At 32.8% G+C, this 8,585-nt stretch overlaps 1 pseudogene; it reads right to left on the reverse strand.

Moving 5' to 3' along the window:
* Positions 1-5,407: 5,407 nt before the first annotated feature.
* LOC150036438 (uncharacterized) lies at positions 5,408-6,924 on the reverse strand (annotated as a pseudogene).
* Between the last annotated feature and the right edge of the window lie 1,661 nt (positions 6,925-8,585).

An 8,585-nucleotide genomic window follows, 5' to 3' on the forward strand; every position in this document is an offset into this window, starting at 1 on the left:
GTTTATGAACAAGATCAATTAGTTGATCGTTTTTTTTCTCGTCTTCACAATTTGTCTCTTCTAGTCTAATTCCATCCAAGTTGTCTCTTTTTTTTAATTGTCACTTTCGACAAGCTGCTAGATTCTTTCAATTGTCTTCATAATGGTGCTGGAGTCCGCAAGCCGCTAGATTCCTTCCCTTTGATTTTACAACATTTGTCATCTGTAAATAATTCTAACAAAAATACATCCTTAAAATATCATTTTCTACAATAATTATAAAGTTCAATATAAATTTAGCTTTTAAATTTTTAATTTTGTGTCTATTTGGTCATTGAACTCTCAAGTTTTTTAAGTTTCATAAATTTACTAAGGCATAATTTCACTAAAAATAAAAATTTCAATTTAATTATATATAATGAAGCAATTAATTTTTAAAATTTTAAATATTAGATATAAAATTAAATTTTTCAATAATTGATTAGAAATGAAATTGAAAGTTTAAGGACTAAATATACATAAACTCCAAAGTTGAATGACTAAATTTGTAATTTGATATAAATGTAAAGTCACGTGTATTGTTAAATTGGTTTAATTACAAATTTAGTCCAAATTTAAGCAGGATATCAATTTAGGTAATTTGGGGCTCAAATTATAATAGTTGATATTTCAAATTATTATAACCTACGATTAAATATGGTATTAATATATCAAATCTCTCTACTATTTGTTTATTATTTTTTACTCATCCTCTCTTTTTCTCTTTGCTTCTATCAAGGCTAATATAATTTGTATCCAAAATACAAACTATTATGACCTATAGACTATTACAACCACAAACTATAATAAGCATCGACTATAATAATTAATCTAGAATCTCTCTGAGGGTTTTTTTTTGTTTTTAAATTTCAAGAAAATTGGAGAGTATGTCAGATTTTAGGGTTTGGTTTTGAAAAATAGCAAAACTGACAAATAATAAAATTTATGACAACTCATGTGACATGCACATAGCCACAAATTTTTAAATCCCTATTTTATCCTTGTCTAGTTCGTAACTTTTGTTATTGATGAAACTACAAATACATAGTAAGTGTAGAATCATAAATAATGACAAAGTTTTGTATACAAGGTAATGGCTAATGGCTCAGTTTCCCACTTTCCCTTGATTCATTTGAAAAACTAAAAATAAACGTCTTCCTCAAAATAACCATCCTTCCTGAGTTTCCTTATGTAGTTAACATTTCAATACAAATTTTATTATTAATTTAGATTCTCTTTAACCACTTTCCAAATTGATCTCCTTTGAATTAAGTATCCAGATTTTTCTACCAAATTTATATTTTAAAAATCCATATATTATCAACTTTCATTTTTTCTAATCAAATTTAAACTTATTCAAATGTTTGAATTGTTTTTCATTATTTTATACATAATTTTAATAAATTAACTGGATATTTTTCCATAACTTTTAAGGTTTAAATTATTTTGTATATGCTATTAAATTCAATTGTACATATTTCATAATTATCACTATTTTATTTAAAATTTTACCCTGGTATATTATTTTAAAAATTTTAAAAAAATAGTCATCACTAACATATAAAAACTTTTTGTTATTGACAGAAAGTGATTATTGATTTTTGGTTTGTTGTGTATTTCTTCTCAAGCTATGGTTTTTATTATGGCTTTACAATGAATTAGACTTTTGTTTGATGGTCGATGAGATGAGAATTCTCATTACCATAATTTTTTAGCTTTTGAGGTGTATATTCCATCAAATTCATCGTTCCAACAATTTGTGGAATATATCCAAGGTAAGCTTTTCCCCTCGGGTGAGTTATCTCATTGGACAATGTACCAGGTTAGTTCTGCTAATTTGAATCTTATTTTGTGGTTGATATCAGTTTTATCAGAGTCTCCCCAAATTAATTTATGTATAGTAGTTGACTATGTCTTATCTATTGTCCCGAACACTAAAAATACGCTGTAATTGAATAATGAATTAGCAGAAATTTACCATTCTTCCTTACCTCTTGAGGGCAATACTAAAATTTTTTATTTCCAAGATTTTGAGTCCTTTCAATTTGGTATTCCCATTAAAGTAGGTTCTTTACGTTGATGGTAAAGAAATATTCGGTAAGGGTTAAGAGTTGATACCCGTGGAGAAGGTCTTTTTGTACTCACATTGATAGTATTTGAGACTTAATGATTTTAGGTCAACGGAAACACGTCTTTATTTTCATGCGATGAAGTTGTTTTTAAGGCACCAAAAGCGCATTCTTTCTTCCTTTGAAGCTTTTTTAGGGGCGCCATAAGCCTTTTGAAATCCCTAATTTGATTTTGTTGGCAACAAATTTGGTTGGGTTTTTGGTTTAAATGAATGCCTTGTTTAAGTGTCACACCATCTCCTGAGCTTATTTCTTTTGAAAGAAAGAGTGAAGACAGCAAAAATTACCCTTTTGTAACACCTATTGTCCAACCATCCTCTTTTTACCAACCATATCCTAGGTCAGAAGCATTTAGTTAAAAGAAAACTTATTTCATACTAATATGAATGTTCATACAAGATCAAGTTTACAAACCAAGTCTAATTATATTTCCAATCCCTAACATAACCTCTAGGAAGAAATGATTCTAGAAATCATTCTGTCGATAGACTCTACCCCCTAGTAGCACATCATAACGTCCTGCTCCTGCAATCTAGGGGCAAAAAACAAAACATTTGGAAAGCATGAGTTGGAAAGCCCAATGAGTGGTATGTTTGATATGAAAAAAGGTTTTGTTTTCTGAAATTCATTTTGGAAAATGTTTGCAAAGACAATCAGTCATAGAACCATATCAGAGCATGTATGACACAAATACCCAGTCTGGTAACCGAGATGGTTCTGGCATGATCATATATTTCTCTAAGGTGTATCATTTCAACCAAACACAAATCTGAGGAAATAATTCCAGTATCCAATACAACCCATCGAATGTGCAGATGTCGATAATTCCCGTTAGTCATACTCGGGTACGCTGACAATCCCAGCCAGATTTTATTAACAATCCCAGCCAGATGTCCAAGAAATATGCTAACAATTTTCTGGGTATAGTTCTAGTTTCCAATCAAATCCATATTATACATGCATCCATACAATTCCAGAAAAACAGTCATTCGAACAAAGTAACAAAAAATCAAATGATTAAAAATTCAAGAAAACATATTTTCCGGCCATGCCAGGGATTTCAAAACCATACATGTATATATTACCATATAAGTATATAAATTCATAAAAACACTAAAAGTAAACCACTCACAATTTATCGGTATGGATTCTCAAGTTCCCTAGTTTCCTATTTCCTTCTAAAACCTGGGCCTATATTAATTCAGTAATCAACTTAGAATCCTGTGTTTAGGGTTAAAAATAATCTCAGAGAATCTCCTTAACCCTAAACTTAGCTTAACACCCCTAAAAGACTCAATTTAAACATTTGGTTTGGCAAAAGCAACTATTGGACATAGGGTTGCTCCTTCACAGCTAAGTTGGATGTAGGGTTTATTCCTCCTCATCATATGGATGTCTTTTCAATGCATGGTCAACAAGGTTCAAAGCATGGTCTCTTCTTCTCAATGCATGGCTTCCCTCTAATACTTAATTATCTCTAACTCTCACTTTGTCCGAGTCTTTTTGGGTGGTTTTGAGTTGTGAGATGAAATGAGATCCTCTGAGGGTGTTTATAGGCTTCAGCAAACCATCCTTGTCATCCCCTTCTACTCTCATCATATGACACCTTCACCTTGCATAAAATCTATGTGTCCTCCTTAGATTGAGCCAACGCATAATCCTTGCCATCACCTACTTGCATGTAAGCATGTCATGTCTCCTCTTAACTATATCCAATGCATACCTCCTTTTGAAGTGGCCGTCTCATGTTTTGCATGCTCAACTTTGCACCCACATCTTCAACCACCTAGTTAGGTTTTCCAAGACTCCACTTGATTAAGCCACGTATCTCACCTTACTATTAAACCACCCTATTTTCCAAGTCAACGCATAGGTGCCATTTTTTGGCGCATAGGTTCCTTCCCATGCATTCAAATTCCCCTCAACTTCCCATTCTTAGGTCTAACTTCTTTCTAATAATATGGTATCCTCCCTTGATTATATCCTAAATGTTCCAATAGGTTAGCTACACGTTCCCTTCCCTCTTATGCACCCAATCCCTAGGATTTCATCACCTGTTGTGCCACATGTTACCTTAACACTTAGTCAAATTCTTAACCTAAATTACCCCATGCGTCTACCTTCCAAAACTATGTGTCTAACTTTAGCTTCTTTATTGGTTTATCATAGTTCAACGCATGGTTTTCCAATACTTAATCAATCTTTTCCCTATGTGTTCACTTATCCCTAGACATCCCCAAGATATTTCTTCTATGCATCCAATCCTTCTAGTATGCGCCCAAGTAAATCTATTTTCCACCCTAGTATGCATCCAAGGCCTCATTCTCCTCCTATAATGTGTTCAACTCAAGATGATGTATTCAAGGTTAGGTTCTTACTCCTCATAGCACCATTTTTTACACTCGTACCATAGCTTTTCATGGTATAGTTTCTTAGTTTCACAACATGGTTCCTTATGTTCATAGTAAGGTTTCCAAAATGCATCCAAGGTGACTTTCTTCCTTTAACATGCGTCCAAGTTGTCTCGCTAGGTTTCTTGGAAGTCTTCTATGCACCCAAATTATCCCTATGCGTCCAACACCATGCATCCAAGGTAGTCTTCTAATGCTATGAGTTGAACTTCTTTATCTATGTTATAAGTTTTTGCTAGTATGTTATGACCTCACTTTCTATGCTATAAATTTACTTACTCGACTACGATATGACTGTTCCTACTATGTTATGAGTTGAACACTTATGTTATGAATTCAACTCTTACTTTCTAGAATAGTTTCCATACTTAGCCAAATTTATTACTTCAACCTACTGTGCCTCCAATTTCCCTTCTCACAACTTGTTTACAACACTTTGCCCCTAAGTTCAATCACATGATCTCAACACTTAGAGATCTTTTTTAGCAATAGCACTTCTTATAGCTATGTGATATAATTCGAGGGCTTACATTAGGGTGCTAATAAGTTATTGTAAGTATAGATTAGACACTTGTCAGAATGTATTCTTTATCGTGATAGCTGTTTAGGTAGAGTGTATTTGTTGGTTTAAAATGATTTTGAAACCCTTGAGGTCTGTTTGGTACCTTTCATTTCCTATTTTTGGTTTTTGATTTTTAGTTTTTAAAAAATGGGTGTGTTTGGTAACTAATTCACTTTTTTTAAAAAAACAAGAAACATGTTTTTTAAATTATGAAGAAAAACTGAAAATGAAAAAAAGAAAAGCTTTCAAAAATACATTTTTCCTTTTTCAAAAAGTTCATCCACTCTTCAAAGCTCTAAACATATAGTGTATCTCCATCCATGGCATTCTCCCAAGTTTTTCCTTTCTCTTTCACTTCCTTTCTCACTGGTAAGCTTCGATTTCTCTCTTTGATCCTTTAAATCAAAGCGCTCTTTAAGTGCTTGATTATACTTTATATAAATGAGATCATTTAAGCGCTTCTATTCTAACCTGTTCCTTTTTTCGTATGAATCTACAAATTATTAACCAATATGGAATTAGAAGTTTGTTTTAAATTTTAAATTAATGATGTAAAAAACAAAATGATCATTTACATGTTCAAAAACACTCCAATTGCGCTCACACCCAGAAGCACTACACGTCAGATTAAGGACTCTCATGACTAACTTTTGCAAAACTGGAGTACTACCACCATAAAGAGCCCACCACGATGATGTTCACACATTTGACATGATTTAGAAGAAATAACATACTTATATACACTATTAATTTAGTAGGGAATGTGAGTCCTTACCTGACATCTTAACTTTTCTTGTGTTGATTGCTAAGTTAATGCCGAACATGCCTTTAGCTTCAGAATATAACTCTAATTCCATTGTGCATCGATTTTGATCACTAGTAGATGGTATCAATCTTTGCACAACTTTAAGAAGACCACTCATGACTTCAACATCTTGAGTAATTCTATACTTGTAGTCATAGAAAAGTGATGGATTCAAATAATATCCAGCAGCATGTAATGGTCGATGAAGTTGACAATCACATCTTCTATCAATGATCTCCCAAATTGGCTTGTACTTCATCTCATTATCATTAAATCTGCTCTTAATGGTCTCTTTTGCCCTATCCATCTCCTCATAGTTATATCCCATTGCAGGTTTATCACCATTGACAAGTCTAAGTACTCGAACTAATGGTCTGGATACCTTTAAAGTGTAGACCACTGAGTTCCAAGAGGATGGCATCAAAACGGTGTTGGCTGCTCTCTTTCCCTTTGGATCTTTTGCCCATTTGGAAGTCGTTCATTTCTTAGAAATAAACATCTTTCTCAAGTTCACTTTATTCTTGTGGATACTTGCGAGGGTCAAAAACGATGTTGCAAAATGTGTAACCGTCGATCTCACAAATTCAATTTGATTGGTGAACTCCCTCATCATGTTAAGTACACACAAGTAATTATACATAAAACCACTTAGTGCTACATCCCTTTTAAGGCATTTTTTGATCTAATCAATCTTTCCAATGTCCTCTAATATCAAATCTAAATAGTGGGCAACACATGGTGTCCAATATAAATGTGGGCGCTTAGCTTCCAAATATTTTCCAGCTAGGACATAGTTCGAGGCATTATCAGTCACAACTTGGACAATATTCTCTTTTCCTATCTTTTCCACCATGCTATCCAAGATTTCAAATACTTTTTCTTCAGACCAAAAACAATGTCCTCGCAGCAGAATGCATTAAAAAAATTTATCAAGGTTCTATCTTTTCTATCAGTCCACCCATCAGACATCAAAGAACAACTGTTTTTTTTTTTTTCCATTCAACCTCATGGTTGCTCATGAATTTTTTTGTATGTTATACTTCCTTTTTTAAACATGTCTATGTAGCCTCATGATCAGGAGGTATCAACCTAAGTCCAAATTGTCCTATGACTTCAATCATTATTCGAAAACTTTTCAACCGAATTGTATTCTAGGGAATACATGCTTGATAAATTCAACGCATGATAAATAGAACTGTAGCATCTCTCCCTTCTTTGTTGTATTTTTCGGTGATGGTTGATTGCTTCAGCTTCTTTAATTTATTCCGATCATCAACTACTTTGGTTGGATTTGGATATAAATTTATCCATTGCTCCTTTAGTTCGTGGTGGATATGTTTGCGGTTGTGATTGAATTGCTCGTTTTTTAGATGTTTTGGTACTTGATCCACATCCACCAACTTCCATCTCATCCTCCATCAATTATATTCAAATCATAAGCACCACCATAGTTAGGGAGGGCATTGCTTTCCTCCTGCTGTGCTTTTGTCTTCATTTGGTACTCCTTCAATTCCTCTCTTACATTGGTAGGGCACTTCAAACATACTTTAACATTTCGGTTTTCACCCACTAAGTGTTGTGTTGCCGGACAAATGCTACCCTTTGTGATTTTTCCACAAAACATATATTTACATGTGTTCGTATCTTTTCTGTTTTCTAAGATGACATATTGCCAACAAGAATGTTTCCATTTTTGCTCTCTTTCTCCCATCCTATTATAAAACAATGAAAATAAACCAAAAAACTTAAAAAAAGAATAAGCCTATTTTAGAAATGTTTCCACTCAAAATTGAATACAAGCTTAAAAAGTATACCAAAAAAGAAAAAAAAAACTAATCTTTTTCAAAAACTAATCTTTTTAAAAACAAGTTGAATATGAAAAACAACAAGTAGTATACTGAAAAAACGAAAATAAAAAAAATCGAAAAAGAACAAGTTGAAAAAAAAAAGTATATTGAAAAAAACTAATCTTGTTCAAAAGAAAGTTGAATATGAAAAAAAAACAGAAGAAAAAGCAGGTTTTTTTCAAAAACGAAGTTGAATATGAAAAACAGTATACTTAACCACAAAAAAAAAAAAAAAAAAAAAAAAACCAACCTTTTTGGTTGAACTTTGAAGAAACTAAAGTCTGGAAAAAAAAAAAAAACAGAATTTGAAGAGAACAACTACAATAGAAAAGAAAAAAAAGAACTAAAAAACCTTTGCTTTTTTTTTTTTTTAATAAAACCACTCCAGAATCTGCCGAGAAGATGGAGAAAAAAAAACCTAACCTTTTTTATTGCTTTTTCTATCCTTCAAAATTGCAGCCGTAGAACTTGAATGGAAAAATTTGTAGAAAACTTCTTCCCTTTTTTTGGAAGAGTCTCAGAATATTAGGAGGAGAACTTCAAACTTGGAAGAGACCTTCACGTTTTCCTATAATGATTATTGCTTTTTTGTGTATAGCTGGTTGTATATTTTAATATTCGGTTACATGGATTTGGTGGGCCTCTTTTACGTGGGCTTATGCTTATAATTAAAAAAAAAGAAAAAAAAAGAAGAAAGATGAATTTTACCCAGGCGCCCACCTTGGCCAAGGCACAAGGCACTGCCAGGCGCAGCAAGGTGAGCGCCTCGTTGGATCTGCACGCGTCATCGCCATAGGAGGCGTAGAGGGCTCT

This window comes from Benincasa hispida, chromosome 4, assembly GCF_027475165.1.
Source record: "Benincasa hispida cultivar pf3 chromosome 4, pf3_genome.v1.1, whole genome shotgun sequence".
In the NCBI taxonomy this organism is placed as follows: domain Eukaryota; kingdom Viridiplantae; phylum Streptophyta; class Magnoliopsida; order Cucurbitales; family Cucurbitaceae; genus Benincasa; species Benincasa hispida.